The sequence below is a fragment of the Prionailurus bengalensis genome, chromosome C2 (assembly GCF_016509475.1).
Source record: "Prionailurus bengalensis isolate Pbe53 chromosome C2, Fcat_Pben_1.1_paternal_pri, whole genome shotgun sequence".
Taxonomy (NCBI): domain Eukaryota; kingdom Metazoa; phylum Chordata; class Mammalia; order Carnivora; family Felidae; genus Prionailurus; species Prionailurus bengalensis.
In genome coordinates, this window is record NC_057350.1 from 102,991,411 (window position 1) to 103,016,029 (window position 24,619).

General features: G+C 36.2%; 1 pseudogene; it reads right to left on the bottom strand.

Annotated features, from left to right (window-relative positions):
• LOC122491014 overlaps positions 1-5,623 on the bottom strand; it is a 36,141-nt pseudogene extending 30,518 nt beyond the window's left edge.
• Between the last annotated feature and the right edge of the window lie 18,996 nt (positions 5,624-24,619).

Genomic DNA, 24,619 nt, shown 5'->3' on the forward strand with positions numbered 1-24,619 from the left:
TATTGAACATAAAGCCATCTTTTGTAATCTAGTTTCACTTTGATGTCTCACTCTTGTACACGTGTGTCCATTTTTCAATTGACTTTGAATTTAAAGAGTACGTATTGTTAGTGTGTGCAGAAGCCCTAACACTTACAAATAGGACCTGCAAACTGTAACATGGCACTCAAATACAATTTATGACTACAATCATGTATTCATATTTAATACCATTGTTTGTAAGGTACAAGCATACAACTGTATATATATGGATTAGACAAGCTACATAAATGTCTGGGTCAGGCTAAGTATAAAAGCATAGACAGTGTGGCGCCAAGAAAAGATTGGTGAGTGCATGACCTGTGCAGAACATTCACATTCAGTAATTTGAAATTCTGCAGCTAAAGACAATAGTTGGAAAATTGGTTTAGCCTAGGGCTGCTGGTGTTAGAATGCATTTTCTTTGAGGTGAGAGGTTGATTGTTGTTATTCCTTTTAATACCCCCACTACCCGTCACTGGACCTGGTATTCTCTAAGTACCCCATGAATAATTCTTCATTTATTGAATGAATGGGTGAACAGCACAATTCTCTCAAATCTATTATTTATTGCCTTTAGCTCAAATTGCCCCTGTCAAATGTCCATCTGCATTTAACATTAATAAGGCTCATTTCTGTGTGCCAGGTTGCTAATTGAAAGTAATTTAGACACTTATATATGCACATACACACATGCATGCACATACACACACATGCACACACTCAAATTATTTAACACAAAATCAAGAAATGTGAAGATTTGATATGGTTGGGTATCTCAAGTATATAAGGTGTTGAAATATTTTTTTCTTAAATAAATTTAGTTTTAGATTATAGGTAAATTGAAATCAATAACTTTTCTAAAAATGCATGTTACAATACATGGGGATATATTATTGAATGAAGAAGACTCTGTCTACTATTTAAATGTTTTCAATATTGAAATACACAAATCCCATCATGGTAGGTCGAATGCCTTCTTCTTCAGTTTCTGTCAATACTTTCTAATAGCTCTATCATTTCCAAGAATATTTGATTTTATGTTGGCAGATCTGAACTATAGGGACAGTTCATCATTTTCAACTTTATAATGGTTACTTGCCATAAGTGATAATACTCCCTACCATAAAGTGCTCAGAATCTATTGATTTCTCAGTTCTTTATCTACACACATGCATACTACCTAAAATCCAGATGCAAACAGAAATATGTCACACTTTTATAGATAGCATAAAAACATGTGATAAAAACTATAAAAATTATTGATATGTAAGTGAGCCAAAGGAAACATTTTGGATTTAGTTTGAAATCTAGCTAAATCTGAGTTATTATAAACACAGTAGAAATAATCTCCCTTGGACTGGTTTCGAAAACATATGAAGATTTCAAATTACCAAAGTTTTCATTCTCTGATTCACATTTCATGGACCAGGCTTCCATATGTTCTAATATTGCTAGGAAAATAAGCTATCATATTTTAGTGCTCAGGAATTTTTTATTCTATCAGACTATGTGTTCACAAAAATTAATAAAATGTACCACCAAAATTATGTTTCCCCTTTTCTGCCCCCAAATATACATGTGTGCAAACACTACCACCCACACATGCTGAAGCATGTATTTTTAGTTTAAGGGCATTCCTTCTTATTTCATTATGAATTTGAAGCAATTAAATGAGAACTTCCATCATCTCTCAATGCCATATCTCCCTGCCATTCATTGTCAGAACTGCATATTCTTTCTTTCTATTACCAAGGATGAATTCTACATGATCCTATATCATTGCAATTTCTCTATGGCACTAAATCTACCCTGCCTCACTTACCTAAGAATATTTCCTCTGGCAATTTTTCCTCCTTCTCTCTGCTACAACAAAATTTACATTTTACTGGATCAATAATTTCTTCCATTAAAAAAAAAAAAGAAAAAAAAACACCTATCTTTTGATCACCCATATCTTAAAATTTTTTTTTTAGTTTTTTAATTTTTTTGTTTTATAGAAAGAGAGAGAGGAGAGTGGAGGGAGAGGGGCTGAGGGAGAGGCGAAAAAAAGAGAGAATCTTAAGCAGGCTCCACACTCAGCATTGAGCCCGACACAGGGCTCAATTCCACAACCTTAGGATCATGACCTGAGCCAAAATCATGATTTGGATGCTCAGTTAACTGAATCACCATGTTCCCCATTGATCACACATATCTTTATAAGCTACCATTTGATTTTGCTCCTCAAAAGAGTTGTCCACATATGCTATCTTCAATTCCTCTTTGTCCATAGTGTCTTTAATCCATTCTCCAGCTCTCACTCCTGGTACACCAACCAGTTGCTTTTATTACAAAAATCAATGTTCCTCACATTGTTGAATCCAATGATCAGTTTTTGGACCTTATTTTCTTTGAGCTACCAGCAACATTTCGTGCAGTTGTTCATTCCCTCTTCCTTAACGTCTTTCTTCACTTGTTTTCCAGGATAACACACTTATTTTGTTTTCTACCTATATTATTTATCACTCTTTCCAGCACCCTTTTACTGAGTATATATCCACTACAATCACCTTGGTCACAGCCATGATCGTCTCTTTCCTAAACTAGTACAATGAATCCCTAGTTGCAATGTCTGTTTCTATCTTTGCTTCTCCCTACCCCCCATTCTTTAGTCAACACAACTGTCAGAATGATTCTTTAAAAATCTTAATCCAGGGGCGCCTGGGTGGCTCAGTCGGTTAAGTGTCCGACTTCAGCTCAGGTCATGATCTTGCGGTCTGTGAGTTCGAGCCCCGCATCGGGCTCTGGGCTGACAGCTCAGAGCCTGGAGCCTGCTTCCAATTCTGTGTCTCCCTCTCTCTCTGCCCCTCCGCTGTTCATGCTCTGTCTCTCGTTGTCTCAAAAAAAAATAAACATTAAAAAAAATTAAAAAAAAATCTTAATCCAATCATATGCCTCTTCTAATCAAAATCCTGCAATGTCACCCATACATTTAAGAGTAAACGGTTAAGTCCATAAATAGCCTACAAGGCCCTACATGACCCAGTCCTCCATCATTTTGCAGTTTATTTCCAGTATTCTTCCCCAAATCACTTTGCTGCACTGAATGTCTTGCTGTTCCTTGAACACATAAGTCTCCCCTGCTGTAGGGTCTTGTGGTGCTGTAAGTGCCACAAAATTTTGTCATTTTTATGGCTAAATCTATCATCTTTAACATTTGCTCAAACAGTGCTATAAAAAAAATCCAACGATTATCTCAACCCCGGAATACCCAGTTTCCCTTACCATTAGCTGTATTTTTTCCCCCATAAAAATCACCTTGTGGCATACTACATATGCTGTTGGTTCTCTATTGCCCCTTATTGAACTATTAAACTATAAGTCTACAAATTCAGGGCTTTTTATTTTATTAGTTCACTGAGAAATCTCAAATGTTTGACACACAGTGGTTTCTCCAACAATACTTAGTGAATAAATTAACAAAAGTTCCCGTAGCATGACTTCATTTATGTCATATTCTTATGAATCTAATTCCACCAAGTAGCACTTCTGGAATTACTGTGTGTGTGTGTGTGTGTGTGTGTGTGTGTGTGTGTGTGTATTTTATAATCTGCCTTATGCCAATTGTTTGGGTGTTGTAACAGTGATGTTTTTCCTATATTGTGTGAAGCTATGCTCAATAGGAAACTCCAGAGCCGACTGTTTTTTACCAGCTAGCTGCATTATATACTAAATGACACCTTCTGTGATGTATTTATGCTTCACTTTTAAGGCTACCTATATAATTTCTCATGGAATTTTGGCCACCACATTTATGTGCTTTGACTCATGCCTTATTGAATTGCATTGAAAATGGCTCTTCTATATCTGTGCTCATCCTGCATCCTAATTTTCTACAAATTTTTCATGTTTTTCTATGGTCCTACACATAGTGGTCAAGTGTAAACTCTAGAATTAGATCACTAACTTACATACCAGCTCTCCTTTACTAGCTGTATGTCCTTGGACAAGCTACTCAATATCTTTATGCCTCAGATTCAATATCCAGAAATTAAAGATAATAACTGTATATATCACAGGATTTTGTGAGGATTCAATAAATTAGTATGTCTAAAACACTTAAGAGGAGTCCTAGGTGGCTCAGTCAGTTAGGTGTCCGACTTTGGCTCAGGTCAAGATCTCATGGTTCACAAATCTGAGCTCCATGCCAGCTCTGTGCTGACAGTGCTGAGCCTGGAGCTTGCTTCCGATTCTGTGTCTCCCTCTCTCTCTTCCCCTCTCATTCTCTCTCTCTATCTCAAAAACAAATAAGCATACAAAAAAAGACACACTTTAAAACACTTAGAAGTGTCTGGCGTATAGTAAGTGCTAATTTACTGTGTCACATTTCTGCTGGAGTGTCTAATTCTTGCTTCTTTTAAAGTTTTTCTCATTAAATTTCATTTCCCACACCCCACCCCACCTCCCCGACCTGAGAGCACTAGCTCAAAGAAAACCTATAACAAGTAAATCTTCGGACTTATAGTGGTAGAATTTACTTTCTGTTTGATAATTTAAAGAAATGTGACTTACACTTTTGTTATGCTATTGGTCTCTCTCTCTCTCTCTCTCTCTCTCTCTCTCTCTCTCAAACCTATGTACTCTGTATTTACCAAGGGTGGTTTTCTTTCATGTCTATATATTTTTCATCAGAATAATGATTTGTTCAGATACTGTAGTTACAGACAGAGAATTTTAAAGCTGGCTGTTCAGTGGAGCCTTCTTTTGGCGTTTCAAAACAGACACAAATCTCTCAATGCTGAGAGATGTAGGCACCTTAACACCCGCTGTGGAGAATCACCAAGCTTCCTAGGTAGTTGTGACTGAAGGCATAATTGTTGAATTATATCACACCTAATATCATCAGGTTACATCCATTAGGTATAAAGCCACACTGCTATAATGGTTGGGGGGTTTCTGCAGTCCTTTCTTATGCATCAGATGATTGTCCCATGAACAGGCTTTTCCAATGGTATCATTCCTCAGAAAATTGACAATTTCCTCATTAATCCCACAGCTATGTTCTTCATAAGTAACCAAAATATCTGCGAACCTTTCAGAAATTAGAGCTAGTATCTGAAGCTGTATTTTACTAAATTTTATGGGTATCATAAAGGACATCTTTGCAATTCTAAGCAACGCTATGCTGGAGCCAGCTCACATGCTTCCAAATCTCTTATCTGTAAAGCCTAAATATATTCCTCTGAAGAAAATCTCTTCTCTACTTTACTGAATGTGTTCTTTCTCTGTCACAGTTCTTGACTGCAAACAGACACTGGTTCAAACAGATTTAAGTGCAAAAGCAGTTTATATACTCACAGTGATGCAGGAAAAACTGGAGAACCAGGCTTGGAAAACAGAGGGAAACAAAAGAGGCCTTAAAATCACAGCTGAAGTAAAAATTAAGCTTCAAAACCATTGGGTGAGCACATCACTTCCACTGCTACTGAGCACCTGTGTCGGGATCGACCGTAGGCAGAACCAGCATTGGACAATGGAAACTGCAGCTTCTACTACAACTGCTAGTTCTAGAAATGAGACGTCGCTTCTGCTGCTGACTCAGAGTTGATTCACCATCCTCCATGTTGCTTTTTATTAAAGTATTTCAATTCAAAGCCTGGAAATCTGGGTGTGACTTGCTAAGCAAGAAAGGCCTAAAAAATAAGTATCTGGTCTTTATTGCTTCCATAGTTGAAGGCAAACTCTTTCGAACACTACATTCTGTGAAGTGGTTAATTTCCTAAACATATGAAGGAGTTCAGAATTGGTTACCAAAAATAACCAAGTTTGGTTCCATTTCTATTTTTCCAATAAAATTAATACTTTAAAATTAAATTAAGAGATCTATGCATCCTCATGTTCACTTCAGCATCATTCACAATAGCCAGGATGAGGAAACAACTTAGGTGACTGTTGATGAATAAATGGTTAAAGAAAATGTGGCGTGTATGTACAGTGGAATACTATTGAGGTGTAAAAATGAGGGAACATCATGACAACTTGGATGAACTTTGAGGACATTATGCTAAATGAAATAAGAGAAAAAAAGACTGCATGATCTCACTTACGTATGAAATCTAAAGAAGTTAATCTCATAGAAACAGTAGATTAATGGTTTGCCAAGGTCTGTGAGATGAAAGAAATGGGGAGATGTTGGTTAAAAGGTACAAACTTCCAGATTAACACGTTCTGGAGATTTAATGTACGACACGGTGACTATAATTAGCAATAGTGTAGTATACACTTGAAAGTTGTTAAGAGAGTGGATCTTAAATGAGCTCATCATACGCACACGCACACACACACGGTAATGATATATGATGATGAATGTGTCGACTGATCGTATTATGACAATCATTTTGCAATATGTATAAGCATAAAATCATCACATTGTACATGTAATATGTAATCTTGATTACTAACCTAGCATCAGTTTCTAGTTGCACAGTGCCCTTTTAGGGGAATGAATCTACCCTTTTCCCCTGCAGTCATGTTCCATAGGAGACTGATACCACACTCAGCTCCTTTTTTGGGTGATATAACAGTGACCCCATCTCTATTTCCTGGGACTAGTACAAGAGGGACATATACAATACATATATAATTCTTTAATCTGGATACGATTCTAAGAATGTTTCTCATTTGTTTTAAGATAGTGAGCGATTGTAAACCACTGATAGACATGAGAAAATGGATGTAGCACTGATATCACAAGTAGCAGCCATCCTAAAATGAAAATTTTAAAAAGTTCTAGAATGAAACTGAAAGAGTAAATGGGAAAATAAAATCACTGGAAAAATCTGGGCTTATTAAAATATTATTAAACTACTGGATCAAACCAAGGCAGAAACTTTTGGACTACATTGTATATGATCCAATACATTACCTTGTGGCATAATTTACTTTTAGTTGGATCCTCCATTGTTTGCAGCTCAAAAAGCCTTAACAATTGGAGCAAATTAAAATATACATACACACAAGAGAAGATCATACTATACATATGTTTTCAATATTTAAACATTTTAAGTTATTTCCCAAATTTCAAAACAAATAACACATTAATTAATGCATTGATTTAAAAATGTATAGTTCCAGGGGCGCCTGGGTGGTTGGTGTTGGTTGGTTGGTTAAGTGTCTGCTTTCGGCTCAGGTCACGATCTCATGGCTCCTGACTTTGAGCCCCGCATCGGGCTCTGTGCTGACAGCTTGGAGCCTGGAGCCTGTTTCATATTCTGTTTCCCTCTCTCTCCGTCCATCCCCTACTAGTGCTCTTTTCTCTCTCTCTCTCTCTCTCTCTCTCTCTCTTTCTCTCTCTCTCTCTCTCTCTCAAAAATAAGGCATTCATTTTTTTTAATGCATAGTTCCAGTTTCCATGAATTTTTAGCCATGAATTCTATGGATATATGTCATTTGATTTTATTTCACAATGTCCTTATGAATGGATGCCTAGAATATTTAGGGTTTTGCTTTATTTTGTTTTGCTACTATAATAGATGTTGTAGAGGTAAAAATGGCATGCCCTTGTGCAATTATTTTATTAACTCTGTAGGATCGTTGCTAGAAGTTTGGCATGTAGGTCAACCAATATACATATCTGAAATGTTCTAATTTATAGCAACACTGCCCTCCAGAAGTTTATAATGACTTATATCCATCTGTGCATGAAAATACTTATTCCTCCACATGCTCATTCAGGCTTGGTATTGAAAATTTTGTTAAGCATTCCAATATAAGAGGAGAAAAACACTCTATTATTTTTTTTTCAATTTTTATTTCTCTCATTGTCTATACAAGCCAGTGCCAATTTTTACATTTGTTTACCATCATTATTTCTTTTACAAAATGTTCGTTTATGGCTCTTATCCACTTACTCCTTGAGGTGTTCATCTTTTTTCTTGTTCTGTAAGTGCTCAATGCATGTTGGTTATATTAACACTGTATTTCATGACTTGAAAATATTCTCCCTATTGTGTGTAAATATGTTTATTGCTGCTTTATATACATATAATCTTTATATATTAATCTTCCTTTTATGGATTTTAGTTAGTGTCATTCTTAGTTTATTAAATTTTAGTGTATCACTTTCCTCCTCTAAACTGTGATTCTCAACTGTTTTCCATTGGGAAACAGTTTAAAAGTCCATTGGGCATTTAAATAAGTGTGAAAATTCTCTATCACCCCAATGAAAATCAAGTGAATACCAAAAAAGAAAATGTTAATTACCGTAATTAAACTTGATATAAACTTCCCCATGCCATGTGTTTTCTACGGTTCTAAAAGAGTTAAGAATGGACTGGTGTGTCGTATTTATAAACTCATGATTAATTCTGCTATAATTGAGAAAACAGTATTCATCTTGGTTTTTGATTTGTAATCTTTTAGTATCTTCATGTTTTAAACATATTTTAAAATACATGAATTTTATTGTTAGGAAAATATGGAATAAGTTTATGATTGTGGAAAGACAAGACTATTGATATGTATTACATGCAAAACATGCTTAAAGTAAATAACTTGCAAACTATATTCAAAGTAACATAATTTTCATTCTTCTTTGAAGAACTTATATCCATATTGTTATATTTCTATATCGTTTTAACATAATTCTTACTAGTATGCATATTTCTGCATCTTTAAAAACAAACACTTGTCATAAGTTTATATAATTAATATCACAATTTTGATAGGTATAATGACATATTAATATAGGAAACTAATCTGTGAGTTTTCAAGCATCACTTGTAGTTACATAATATTTTATTGCAATAAAATAAAACATCAAAGAGGAAATTATTCAAGATTATTTAAATTTATTTTAAATGAATAAAATAGAAAATAGAAAACTTAGATGGAAATAATATGACATTAATCTAATAAATTTATTCTAAGAAATAAGAATGATTTTTAATGATTAATTGTGGGATCACTGGGGTTATTGTCTCACTATGAATGAGGTTTCTTAAAATTAAGCTGGATGTTGATGCCAAACTATATTTTCTACTCCTGCATCCAAATTTTCCAAAGGTGAAGCAACTATCTATGTATTCCCCATACCATTACTATTTTTTTAATATGGCAAGTACTGTCTTTATTTTCATGAGATCAAAATATAGCATTCAGTTATGACATTTAAACAACCTAGGAGTCTTACCAGCACATTATAAGAGCTAAGCAAACTGAAAAATCAAATATTTTTCTTAGATTCATCAGAAAATTGAGGTTGCAAAGCAAACTACCACCTTGAAATCTGGAAAGATGGGCAATGTAAGAGAAACACAGCTAACCTGGTGCAGAAGCTACCAGAACCATAAACTGGTTGGAACACTTAAATGATAATTTTGATGAATGGTTGGATGCCAAGTTTGGCTATTTTGAGAGTGAGAAACTCCTGATGTGATTCAGTCTTAGTTGGGGCTAACACATTTTTTTGCGGGGGAGGGTGTGGTTTAGCTCCAGGAACCTATAAGTTTCTCATATTGAAGAACTTAGAAAAGTTACCTTCTTCTGTATTTGAAAAGCAACCATTGTGAAATATACATAGCATGTACTCCATGAAAAAACCTAACTGCCAGTGAAAAACTTTATCAGAGCCTTATCTCACATAGGCAGAAGTGCAATTACCTAACACAAGCACTCACTAGCCTTCCAATATTACATTAAATGGGAGGAAAAAACAAAACAAAACAAAGGAAAGTTATTATATTCCAATATAATAACTCCAGAATTATAACTGGAAATAATGCAAGGCACAGACAATATTTAGGAAGAAGTTTTTAGGGAAAAACAAAGACAATGAAGGAGATAAAAATAAAGACACTGGAGAATTTCAAAGCCCCTGACACCTACCATAACAGCAAACATTAAACACAGCCCAACTCCTGAGGTTTAATATAAACCTCACACTAAAAGCATATTTGTCCCCAGTTCCTATTGCCTGATATATCATATCCAGCTTTCAACAAAAGTAATGATAAAAGTCAGGAAATAGCACACATTGAAGACACAAAGAAAGCCTCGGAAACAGATTCAGACACAGCACAAATTTTGGAATGATCAGAATTAAACAAACAAACAAACAAACAAACTATGACTGATGTATTTATGACTTTAATATAAAAGGTAGGCAATTTGGAAGAGCACATGTATAATATAAATAGAAAGATGGACACTCTAAGAGGGAATTGAAATGAAATGATAAAAATCAAAAATGCTGTGACAGAATGAAGAATGCCCTGATTAGCTTGTCAGTAAATTAACACAGCTGTGGAAAAAAATATCAGTGAGCATATTCCAACAGAAACTTAACCAAATTTAATGCAGAGAAAAATAATTAAAAAAACTAAATACTATGGGAAAAATACAAAAGATTTAACTTGTATGTACTGGAATTACCAAAAAAGAGAAGAGAGAATAGAGAAGATAAATATTTGAAGTAACAATGGTTAAGAATTTTCCAAACTTAGTGACTTATACCAAACTATAGATACAGGAAGTGCAGTAGCACCACACAGGTGTAAGTACCAAAACTCTACATTGAGGCATATCATATTCAAATTCCAGAAAAGCAACCAAAAACATAAAATCTTCAAAGAAAACAAAAAACAAAACACCTTGTCTATAGAAGTGCAAGGATAAGAATTAAGCAGAAAGTCTCTAGAAACCATGCATTTAAGAAAGAGTTCAGAGAAATATTTGAAGTGTGAAAAAAAACCCATCAACCTACAATTCTATATCCAGCAAAATTACCTTTAAAATACAAAGGAAAGACAAAGACTTTCTTAGACAAACAAACACAGAAAAATTTAACCTCAGTAGATTTTTTCCTGTGAAAAATGGTAAAGGAAGTTCTTCAGGAAGGAGGAAATTCTATAGGTCAGAAAATCAAATCAGTGTTTTACAAAGGAAAAGCAATTTAAATGGGAATAAATGAAGGTAAACTATTGTATTGTATTTGATTGTTCTTTTTTATTGAAGTATAATTAACATGAAATATTATATCTGTTTCATGTGTACACAATTCTATATATTATTCAGTGCTCACCATGAGAATTATAGTCACCATCAGTCACCAAAAAATATTATTATGATATTATTAACTGTATTCCCTGTGCTGTACTTTTTCATCTTCATGAGTTTTTAATTTAATTTTAAACTGAAATTTTGTACCTCTTAATCCAATTGATCTAATACATAAGCATTCAAATAAAGAGTATTAACAAGGAATTGTGTGATTTAGCATATGAATAATGGTGAAATGAATGTCAACAATTTTATAAAGGAAAGGAGGAAAGAATTGTGAATACTTGCTTATAATATACCTGCACTAACCATGAAATGGTATAGTACTATTTGGAAGTAGATTTAGAGTAGTTGTATATGTATACTGCAAACTTTAGAGCATCCAATGAAACAATTAAAGACAAAGAAGCATGGGGGTGCCTGGGTCACTCAGTTTGATTAAGCATCCAACTCTTGGTTTCAGCTCAGGTCATGATCTCCCAATTCATGGGAAGGAGCCCCATAGTGCAAGGATTCTCTCTCTCCCTTTCTCTGCCCTTCCTCTGCTTGCATTCTCTCTGTCTCTCAAAAATAAATAAATAAACTTAAAAAAAGAAGCATAACTGATATGTTGAGAAGAGAAAAATAGAGGGGCACCTGGGTGACTCAGTTGGTTATGTGTCCAACTTTGGCTCAGGTCATAATCTCATGGTTCATGAGTTTGAACCCTGCGTTGGGCTCTGTGCTGACAGCTCAGAGCCTGGAGCTTGCTTCGGATCCTGTGTCTCCCTCTCTCTCTTCCCCTCCCCTGCTCACACTCTGTCTCTCTCTCTCTCAAAAGTTAATGAACATTAAAAAAATTTTTAAATAAAAAATTTTTAAAAAAAGAAGAGAAAAATAGAATCATATAAAATGTTTAACAACATAGAAGATGGAAAAAGAGAGGGAAGAAAGAGAATTAAAAGAACAAGTGTGATGAATAGAAAATAGTTACAAACATGGTAGGTGAAAAGACATGAATGAAACTTAGGGACACATTCTTAAGTCAAAAAAGCCAGCCTGGAAAGTATATTTACTGTATGATTTCAATAAAACTTTCTGAAAAAGGCAAAAATAAGAACAGCAAAATGTTAGTATTGACCAGGGTTCAGGCTGGATGATTGAAAAGGAGAAGCATGGGGAATTGTTATAGCAGTGAAACTATTTTGTATGACACTATAATGGTGCATACATGACACTATGTGTTTTTCAAAACTTATAGAAATTTAGAGTACAAGGGATGAACTTCAATATGTGCAAATTTAAAAATTTCTTTAGGTTTGGAGGTTCTAGGGAGGAATGGCAGCTATGACAAGAGAATATAACTATATCACAAATGTCTGAAGCAATTTCAGTGAAGGAGATGGGAGATAAATCAATTTCAGTGAAGGAGATGGGAGATAAAAAGAAGGAGATGGGAGATAAATAAATATCTGAGTAACTTTGGAAATAAGTGGAGTGTATAAGACTCAAGGCAATAGAAATTGCACATAAACACTGTATTTCACTGAAAAAACTTTTCCTAAGGGGATAGAGATTGAGATTCTGATACTGCCATAACATGTACACTGGAACCAAACAATTTAGTGAATGTATGGTTTAAGTTGGCAGTCATAAAGATGTATTTCTTATTTCATTAAAAAAAAACTGTCTAATACCCCCCCTCTCATGCGAACAGTTCCAATGTAAAAGTCTTCAAATTTTATGCATTTTCTGTTTTCCAAATTTTATGCTCATTCTTTGCTTCCTCATCATAAGATTCATCTTTGGAAAACATGGTTTTTGGGCCAAATCCAATCTATGCTGGAGAAACCCAATATGGGTCATCTTGGGCTGATATAGCATGCTGCAAAATGGCTTCTCTGGTATGGCTGTTACCAGTTTTGTCCAAAGCAATGTTCTTCACAAGTTATGGTGACAGAGTGCTCCCATGGGTTCCAACCCAGACACTGTGACCTGGGCCTGCTGCAGGAGGATCGGGTTTATCAGAGTTCAGGGGATCAAGTCTGTCCTTCTCCAGCTGTTTCCTTGCATTCTGTTGGTGGGGCTCAGGGAATATCAGCATGGTATGAAGGGATGATGTAGTCCTGGGTTAGAGTCTTAGCTTGTTCAGCCTTCTGCTGGGTTTTAACCAAACATTATTTTTCTCCCCTTTGACTCTTGTTGGGATTATAATAGACTGTAGCCAATACATTTCCAGTTCATACCATGATCTGGTCCAGCTTTCGGTGCCACAGGCAGCAGACAACACTTGCATTTGTGATGTCTATTTTGTACACTCTTTGGAAAGTCCTGCACTCAAAGAAAACAAGTTTTCCGCTGTTATATGTAAGTGATGAATTACTAAATTCTACTCCTGCAACTAATATTACACTATATGTTAGCAAACTGGAATTTAAATAAAAACTTGAAACTACAAAAAAATAAATTCAGGGGCGCCTGGGTGGCTCAGTCGGTTAAGCAGCTGACTTTGGCTCAGGTCATGATCTCGCGGTCCCTGAGTTTGAGCCCCGCGTCGGGCTCTGTGCTGACCGCTCAGAGCCTGGAGACTGTTTCGGATTCTGTGTCTCCCTCTCTCTCTGATCCTCCCCCATTCATGCTCTGTATCTCTCTGTCTCAAAAATAAATAAACGTTAAAAAAAATTAAAAAAAAAAGTTTGCAATGAAGAAACCCGATAAAAACTCACTTAGCCAGATGATTAAGGTCAATATCAACAGTGATAAGTCATGTTGCTATTAGAGTCCTTGATTGAATGAAAAAAAATGGTACTTTACCTCTGTGATCTTCCTTTCCAAACCCATAACCCCAGTGTAATCATGAGAAAAACAATCAAACAAATTTCATCAAAAGGTGCAGACTACTTAAAATACTTTTTTAAGTTCATTAAAAAAAGGAAGGTCTGAGAAACTGTCATCATCAAAAAAAATTAAATATTTTTAAAATTTATTTTTGGCAGAGAGAGAGAGCATGAGCAGGGGAGGGGCAGAGAGAGACAGAAGCACAGAATCTGAAGCAGGCTCCAGGCTCTGAGCTGTCAGCACAGAGCCTGACACCAGGCTCGAACTTGTGAACCACGAAATCATGACCTGGGCTGAAGTCTGATGCTCAACCTACTGAGCCACCCAGGCACCCCGAGAAACTGTCATCTTTAACAGAAAACTAGGGCACATGAAAATTAAATGTAGTAAGGTATCCTAGATGGGATCCTGGAACAGAAAAAGACACCGAGTAAAAACTATGGAATCTGAATAAGCTATGGCTTTAGTTAATACGGATACTAATAATACTCATTCTACTACTACTAATAATTAGTTAGTAATATCAATATAGGTTCATTAATTGTAAAAACTGTACCATGATATTTTAAGATGTTAATAACAAAGGAATCTCAGTGAGGATATACATGAGAATGTTGTACTATTTTCTCAATTTTTCTGTAAGTCTAAAAATGTTCCAAAAAATAAATTTATTTTTTTAAAATGTAAAGGTCAACCGTCTCTTTTTAAGGAGCTCAAATTCAATGAAGTTATTTTTATTTTCCCTCATAGTCATGTCTGATACAGGATCAATTCCCTGTTTCAGTAATTTGCTTCCTGCACTCTCTTTGTCTAGTGTATTTTGTATTAAAAACTAAAAATAATAAAATCTGACCTTTAAAAAATATTATCACTATTTTTGATAAGGGAACTAATCCATTATACTACTTTAGTAATAATCTTCTGTACTTCCTTTTTTATCAAATGCTATTTTTTTCTACTCAAAATTTATCTCTAAGTACTCTCCTACATTTTAGAAATGTTGTAAGCCTGATGATTTGGAGAATATAGATCTATATTATTTCATTGTATTATATGGGGAAAGTTGTTCCTATTTTCTTTTTAAGGAGAAAGCTATTTCCCTTTTCGAAAGCTTAGTATCATGGAAGAAATACATAAAAATGTTTTCAGAAGGAAGTGGCCACTGGTTCAAGTTATCTACTACAAATAGAGCTATAAGAAAAAAGTATAAGCCATGAGGACAGTGAGCTCATATCTTCAAAGTCTACTTGTAGATCTGTAAGTAGCAAGTGATCCTCTCTCTCTCATGTATTCATCCATGTATCTTCTATCATCTAAGACAAAGAAAGAATGAATTAAAGCTTCTTTTATCCCAGCTATTGTCATGAGATGTCTTGCTGTATATTTTATTATATATATAGTATATATGTATATATAAAATATAATATATATATTATAGTGTATATGTGTATATATATTATATAATATATATATAATATAATAGTGTATATGTATTATATGTATATATTATATATATATATATGTGCTTTTTTTACTCTTTGTAGCAGAAAATATTTTTTATGGAATTATCATTGCCCATAATTACTCTGCAACTGAGATAATACCACTATTTTTTCTCTCTCTTTATTGAAACTATATAACATGTGCTATATACAAATAGTTCTAACATAAAAGAACTCAAATGTAATATGACCCTTATCGTAGTTTCCTATAAATATATAAATATTAAAAGAATCACTCAAATGAATCACAAAAAAATTATTCTTTTTTAAACGTCCTTTTTTAAAGTTAATTTATTTTGAGAGAGAAAGAGAGAGAGAAGCAAGCATGAGCAGGGAACGGGCAGAGATAGAGGGAGAGAGAGAGAATCACAAGCAGTCTGCACTGTCAGTGTGGAGCTGGAATTGGGGCTCAAACCCACAAACCACGAGATCATGACCTGAGTCGAAAACAAGAGTCAGATGCTTAACCTACTGAGCCACCCAGGAGCCCCTAAAAATTAAATATTCTTATTGGCCATTGTAATAGTTAATTAGTGCAATGTGGCTTATATGAGTTTAATAAGAGATTTTACCCAAGTTCATATACTTCAGTTAGCCTATTAAGTAAGATTTTTTGGTATGAAAAATACTTTCACATTCTTCAAAGTGTATCTCAAGTTTTTGTAATAAGTATGATCTTCCATTACGTTAACATGCTGGTACTCATGCGCACAATTTTACCTGCCTAAGATATGTGGCATTGCCCTGACAAACTATACACTCTACCATTAAATAATGATATGTATGTTTGTTTACTTAAAAATATTTTTTTATGTTTATTTATTTTTGAGGGAGAGGGAGAGACAGAGCGTGAGCAAGGGAGGGGCAGAAAGAGAGGGAGACACAGAATCCAAAGCAGGTTCCAGGTTCTGAGCTGTCAGCACAGAGCCAGATGCAGGGCTCGGACTCAGGAACACGAGATTAGGACCTGAGCCGAAGTCAGACGCTCAGCTGACTGAGCCACCCAGGCACCCCTGTCTGTTTATTTAATAAAGCAGGAAATAATTTTATAAAATTAGTTTTCTCAGATTTTGTGGCTTACAAATTTGAGAAAAAAAGGCAAATAAAAAGTAAAAACGTTCAGAAAGTAAACTACAATTTAAAGATTGCTCCTTTAATACATGAATTATGAAAATCAAGAGTACATGTAGGATACACATTAAAAGTAAAATATATTTTTTCTTTACTTTGAATGTGTATTGCCTTTTTGTCTTCCAAATAAACCCATCTGTATTAATATATAGTTTTCAACAATCAAGAAGTTCCATGGTAGAATGTCCTAGGCATTTAATAATTCAAACTTAGATATTTTTAACCAGGTAATTTATTCATTATTTTGCTCCTTTACTAATAAATTATCCCCTTATTTATCAAAATACATATTTGAGACATGACTATAACTGGGCCCTGCAAACAGCAAGAATGAGACACGATCCTTATCCTTATGCTTAGAGTCTCAGAAGATTCTTTGTGTAATTGAAGTTCCTTATTTGAAAACAACGGAAACCAACTCCAGTTAACTCTGCAGCAATGAATTTTATTTAAAACATACATTTTAAAGAAAACATATGTTTCACGATTGGAAAATGGGCAGGAACAAAAAGTGGCTAGGCAGCCTGATCTACAAGTAATTCATACTAACGTGTCAGGCTGGGATGTCATCATCAATGCTGCTGAAGACTGAGAACCATGTTCTGCATTATCCCACTGGATCTGGAGGCTGCCCCCACTATCGCTGGTCCTGCTGGTACAGCTGTACCAGGCATTGGGTACTCCTCATGATGCAATGAACATTAAAGAACCTTGGATTTTTTTTTTTTTTTTTTTTTTTTTTGCATTGGTCTTTCCAAGTTAAATTCAGAGAGATAGGATTATCCTTGATTTAACTGTCTCTTTCTCTCATTCCACAACCAATCTTCAGGAAATCCTGTTGTCTTTTATTTCTGAATATATGCAGAATTCAGCTACATTTCACCATTTTTGCTGTATCCCAATCTCAGTATGCTGTGATCTCTTGCTTGGATTACAGCAAATCTCTTAAATGGTCTTCTTAATTTTACATTTGATACACTGCTGTCTATCCCCAATAGTACATTTGGAGGGAAACTTTTAAATCCTAAATCAAATCATGCCACTCTTCTGCTCAAACCTCTTCAATGTCTTGCTAGTTCATTCAGACGAAACCCAAAATTCTTGGCAAAGCTCAGTGACTGAGTACATGGGGTTAAGTAATCTGGCTTCTTGCTAAGTCTCCACCCTTCTTCCGTCCCTCTGGCCTCCTTGCTGTTCCTGCATAAAGGCAGGTAGAGTACCTCACTTACTAGTCTTGGCAAAAAGGCTCTTCCTCACATACATGTATTGCTAACTTCCTCTTCTTCTTCAAGTCTCTCCAGACCCCCCCATTTGGAAATGCAAATAAGCTTTTTCTCCATGTCATTCTCAATCCACTCACCCCACTCTATTTTATCCCAAGGGATACATCGAATAACAATTTATTCTTTTATATGTATTTTTCAATTATTTGCCTCTCCTCCTTTCTACCAACAAACCAACCAACAAACAAATGAATAAAATAACCTACACCAGGAGAGATGTTGCAGAAGGAAGGAAGGATGAATAGGCAGGTCACAGAGGATTTTTAGAGCATTGCGACTATTCTGTATGATACTATAATAGTGGATATGTGCACATTATACTTTTGTCAAAATCCAGAGGAAGTGCAGCACCAAGAATGAACCCTAATATAAACTATGGGCTTTGGGTGGTACAAATGTACCACCATGCTGTGGGATTGCCAGTGACAGAGGCTATGCGTGGGGCAAAGGGTATATGGGAGCGCTGTGTATTTTTCTGTTCAATTTTGTTGTGAATCTAACGCTGCTTTAAAAGAAAAAATTGTATTAATAAAATCTCTAAATTAGAACAAATATAACTGAAAATAGATTAAGCTCTAGAATATACCCAGAATTTCTAAATGTAAATCTGAAAAGATAAACTTAACAAGGGGCACCTGGGTGGCTCAGTTGGTTAAGCGTTTGACTCTTGATTTCTGCTCAGGTCATGATCTCAGAGTTTTGTGGGTTGGAGCCCCACCCTGGGCTCTGTGAATGACTGTGCTGAGCCTGCTTGGGATTCTCCCTCTCTCCCTCTCTCTCTGCCCCTCCCCCACTCATGGTCTCTCTGTCTCTCTCAAAATAAATAAATAAACTTAAAAAAAGAGAGATAAACTTAATCAAGAATAGGACAAGACGTGAAAAGAAATTCCAAGAAATATTAATGAATGTAAAAATATCCTGTATCTCTGGGGCGCCTGGGTGGCTCAGTTGATTAAGTGTCCGACTTCGGCTCAGGTCGGGGTCGGGGTCGGGCTCTGTGCTGACAGCTCAGAGCCTGGACCCTGTTTCGGATTCTGTGTCTCCCTCTTTCTCTGACCCTCCCCTGTTCATGCTCTCTCTCTCTGTCTCAAAAATAAATAAACGTTAAAAGAATTAAAAAAAATCCTATATTTCAAAAAGAAAATGTGAATCAATACCACATTTTCTAAAATGAGTTTCCATGTCATTCATACACATTGATAATATTCATAATAATCATAATAATTAATTGAAAAGTATGTTGAGCAATAGTACCTAGTTTATATGTCTGTTGATGTCTAAAATGATATCACTGCTTGACATAATAATGTCACACTATCTACAGTACTGACTGTCTGTGTTTAAAATTCCTTAAAAAGTCTTGGTATTTCTCTTTCCCTAGACTTAGTTACTTTGTAGAATGTCCCTTGGTCACACGGAGTAAAGGCTAAGAGGAATAACTAAAGTTCATACATCAGAAATTACTAAAGGAGAGTCTCATGGGGATATCTATTATGTAAATTGCTAAAATAAAACTGGAAATCTTTTGGTATAATGCCTCTTTTCAAAGCTTTCTTTAACTGACAATCTCTAGAAAATGTTAAGCTGTTACCTAATTTGATGTTTCTCGACCTTGGCTAAGTTTCAAAATCAGCGGGAGGATTCAAAGAATCCTGATCCCCAGACCATTTCCCAAACTAATCTTTGTTGGTATTCCTGGCAAGGGACACTGGTGTCAAGATTTTCTAAAGCTCCCCAGTGATTTCAATGCACAAACTGGTTGTAAAATGCTGCTTTAGACAGAGACTAAAGATGAGTGGTAGTTGAGGAACAAAGTAGGCTAAATGATGGCCCTTCAAAAAATGTGGCCAGGTTCTGATCCCCGGAACCTGACACTATTGCTTTATAAGGTGAAAAAAGTGAATATTGCTTTCCATGGAAAAAAAAAAGTGATTAAAAATCTTTAGAGAAGTAGCATTTCTTGGATTATCCAGGTGGCGCCTAACTGTAATCATATATATCCTTATAAGAGTGGAAGAGGAAGCATAGGGACAGAAACATGAAGGAGAGGACATCCTCAGAGAATAAGGTGATGTGAAGGTGGTGGCAGAGATGGGAGACATGCAGCTAAAAGCCAAGGGAAGCAAGGATTTCTTGCTGACTGCCACCAGAAGCTACAAAGAAGCAGAGAGTGGATTCTTCCTCAGAACCCTTGAGGGAGTGTGGTCCTATCAACACCTTGATTTCAGATTTCTGGCCTCTAGAACCAAGAGTGGATAAATTTATGTTGTTTTAAGCCACCAAATTCATGTTATGTGTTAAGGAAACCACATGAAACTGATACAATGAGGAATGACATATAATTTTATTTTTCAGGGAAATCCCCAAATCTTTAAGGCAGGGCAGCTATAGTCTTAATCAGGTAATGGCTAATAGGACACATACATCGCGTATATGTTGTCCTTGGTGCTGTCTTGTGGACTTGCCGGGCAGTGGAGCAGGGACACGTGCACCAATAGCAATGGGCAGGATATCCATATATATCCAGCAGAATGAGCATCTCTCCATCCTTTCTCCAATTGTACAGTGTCGTAGTTTTCCTGTGAACAGCTGGCTAACCCATGGGAAGAGCTTCAAGAGACAGATTCTAAGCATGGCAAAGGGAGTAAAAACAGGCAGCCAACTATGTAATAACAGAAACCTCTGGCACAGGAAATAATCTTCAGTGACCTGAGGAGCTCAGCCAGGGAGTTTACATATCAATGACAGTGCTGTTCATTAAAGTCCCTGTTGAACTAGCCTTTTTCTAAATGATCAAATGGCGGATGTGTGGTGTCTGTGTGGAGGTGAGCCTCCCAGGTCATCAGTTTATCTCTTTTCAGCACCTTGTATATTTTAAACTGACTCAATTCACTCGACAACCCTATTTCATAGTTATTATTATCCTCATTTACAGATGGGGAAATGAGGTTCTGAATCATTAACTTGTTCAGTGCCATGAAAATGTCAATGGCAGAGCTGAGATTTGTGCTTTTAACCACAAGGCTACACTACAGCAATGGGGTTTGGAAGTTTCAACGTATCAGATGTGGTGAGCCAGAGCCACTTTCCGGGGCACTGACCTATGTACTACACAGAACTCCACACTTAGAAGGGTGCCATAATTGGTTTAATTCAATTAATATCTTAATTTTTGAACAGAGGGCCCCATATTTTCACCTTGCACTGGGGCCTACAAATTATGTAGCCAGTTCGGCTCTGAGTCTTTGGGAATCTCATAAATACTTTATTTCTATTCTCAGTTTTCCATTCCTTACTAGGAAAAGTGCCTAAGAGCACATGACATCTAGTAACAGATTTTGGAAAACTATATTTCAGAGATTCTCAATGCATCCTTTAATATCATTTTTAACGTCATAGATTTTCAGATGCACCTTTAAAAACCTAGTGTTGCATTCACTGTTGGTCAGTGGCAGTCCTGATTTTGTAGCTATCACCTACACTTGTGCAAAGATAATCATTGCTTTTGATAGCATCATCAGATCAAGTTATCTACATTGTTGGAATAACACATTGTGTTTAACTGCCACTCAAAATGTCTTCAAAAAGATTAAGCTAAGATTAAAAGAAAAAAACACCTATGAATTATTACCAGGCAACCTGTTAAACAGGAAATTTGAGTTTATTTGACCTCACTGTGCCACCTTGGCAAAGTCTTCGAACTGTCTTGGGGGAAGTCAGAAATCAGATATATATAAGCAATAATATACATATATATTATTTCTTATTTATTATATGTGATATAATACATATTTATATCTATATATTTGTATATTAGTATATTTATAAACATATGTTATATATTTCATTCTAAGAAACTGTCTCATGCCAATTGACTAAAAGTCCTAAGATCTACATTTAACAAGATGAAATCCCAGGCAAGCCCATGATATAGTTCCAGTTGGAGTCCAAGTCTAAAGGCAGGAGAAAGCAGATGTCTCAGCTTTAAGACATTCAGGGAGAAAGAATGAAGTCTCCCTTACTTAGTCTTTTGCTTTATTCAGTCCTTCAACAGACTGAATTGAGGAGAGTGGGGCTCCTGGGTGGCTCAGTCGGTTAAGCATCTGACTCTTCTTTTCTGCTCAGGTCATGAACTTAAGGTCCTTGAGTTTGAGCCCCACATCAAGCTCTGTGCTGATAGTGCTGAGCTTGCTTGGGATTCTCTCTCTGCCCTCCTGCTTGTGCTCTCCTCCCTTCTCTTGAAATAAATAAACTTAATACTGAAGATATCAATCTGATTTTGCTCAGGCTGCCAATTCAGATGTTAATCTCATCCCCAAATACCCTCACAGACACACACAGAAGAATGCCTAACCAAATACCTAGGCACCCTATGGCCCACTCAAGTTGACACATAAAATTAAACATCGCACTCATGACAGATATGCACTGTATTAAGGTACCACAGAAATAAAACATCACACAAGTGAAAGAAGCTGTTAACTTTTGGCACCAAATTAGTACAACAGGGTAGCCAATCAAAGTAAACATAACACAACTGGAGGCAGTAGACCGTAGAAATTGCCAACTCCTTTGTAGGAGAGGGACTAAATTTTAAGGAACCAAGAAGTTAGTAAGATAGATTCATGTGACAGGCCAGTCTATTGTTCAATTGTTGACACTCAATTTGTCAGAAAATTTGCATTTTGGACAGAACTGTTTAACTTCCATGTGATTCAACTGAACAAATGAATAAGAGTTTAATACATGTAGAACAAACTAGCATCAAAACTTGAATAAGAGTGTCAGAAGCTTGGAAGAATACCCTAGAGCCATAATAAAACACTTTAAAAAAAGAAATCCTGCTGCACCATCAACAGTATTAGGGACACAGAGAATATATTGCATGGAAAAACCAATGTATCAATGATTCCAAGTTGAAAGCAATTCGAAATTCAGACATTAAATTTAAAGACACTTTAGTAATGCCTTAACTAGTTTGTTTCACTACTCTTTCCATTGTAGATTATAAGAGTGATGAATACATGATAAAATTTTGTCTAAATAAACATATAGTTGTCTAATAACTATAAGACAATAAGTTATATTAAAATCTTATGTCTTAGCTTAGTTTTTCTTCTTTAAAAAAATTTTTTTTAACATTTATTTATTTTTGAGACAGAGAGAGAGAGAGAGAGCATGAACAGGGGAGGGTCAGAGGAAGAGGGAGACACAGAATCTGAAACAGGCTCCAGGCTCTGAGCTGTCAGCACAGAGCCCGACGCGGGGCTCAAACCCACAGACCGCGAGATCATGACCTGAGCTGAAGCCGGACGCTTAACCGACTGAGCCACCCAGGCGCCCCTAGTTTTTCTTCTTAATTATAAAACTGTTTTTGTAGCTTCTCGTAGCAGAACTGAGCTTGCAATGTCAGGTCTATCTTAGGATCCTCAGGGAGGAGCCCCAAGGGCCAAGACACAGGGGAAGGGAGGAAGCCACTTCAGGTAAGGTGACCATCCCCAGGAAGCCAAAATGTCCCCAAGAGCTCTTGCTGTGCCTCCCTGAAGGGGGCCAGAGGCTTTGGCCAGGATGTTCCTGAGGCAGAAGATACTAGAAGATACCATAGAGGATGGGCTCAGTCTTTCATGTTCCATCACTTGAAGGAAAGGGTTTTTGACACAATGCATTGTCAACGTGCACTCCCTGGGCTGAACATGGTAGGTGTAGAAGTTGCTTATGAAGGTGTGGTGGAGGCCATGTGTGTCCATCTGGGACTGCACCTTCTCCAAGCAATATCATCTACTGATAATGGGCCTACCAGGCTTAGGAATGCCCAGGTGCATCCCTAGTACTGGTTGCTAACCATGTTTGGGAAGAAGGCTTTGGCCCTCAGTTTTCCCTTGAAGTTCCCCATGAGCTTGAAGAGCTATGAGATATTGATGATATCCTGCTCCATCAGAACCAGTGCCAGCTTCAGCATTCTTGGTTCCAGTCAGTGCAGCCCTCCATGTATGAATTATGTTCTCTCAGTTTCTTGTTTGACAGAATATCCTTTTTGTTTTCTGCCATGTGTATGTATTTAACCCCTTTGAACAGCAGAGCCTCCCTTTGGCTCAGCTGCTCCTGCAGCAGTTGGCTAGGAGCAGCTGAAAGCCTTTCCTGATGGGTGTGGGAATGAATCTCGGAAACGTGGGCAGTTGGCCCATAAATAGCCAATTGGAGACGTGCTTTATAGGGGTGTGTACCTGGTGGGTTTGAGAAGGTCCTGTAGGGTCTGGTGCGGTTTCTCTCATGTCCGACGAAACTTCTATTCCCCATGAGAATTCTGACCAGTGAATCTTTCTTCCCCCTGACTACGACTTTGGAGCATGCTTCCAGGTTCTCAAAGGAGTTGAGGTCAGTAATTTATGTTTCTTTTTTCATAGCGGTATATAAAGTAATACTATATTATTTTAATAGTTACTAGTGTCTTTGATTTAATGAAATGGAGTAGTAATTGGGAAAATTATAGGATCAAACTTTTCATTTGCTTTCTTTACCCTGAAGTACATAAGATATTCTTTAGCAGGGTTACAGATAGTTCCTGTGCTGATGAATAATATAAGGATTGAAGCATGGTATTTTCTTTCTCTGTGTTTTCGATGTTACTGGTGGCAGTCAATCCCCCAACCTGCAGTTATTAAATTTCTCATGTTCTTCTCCCTATTTTAGGTAGTAGCTACTCAAAACCCCATAGGCTTTAATAAGCACTTATTTCTAGTAAATTATCTGTATTAGTTTAATTAGTTCTTTCATTAGTGCATGGCTTGGACTGCCAGTTTCTAATACTGAAACTAAACATGTACTTCA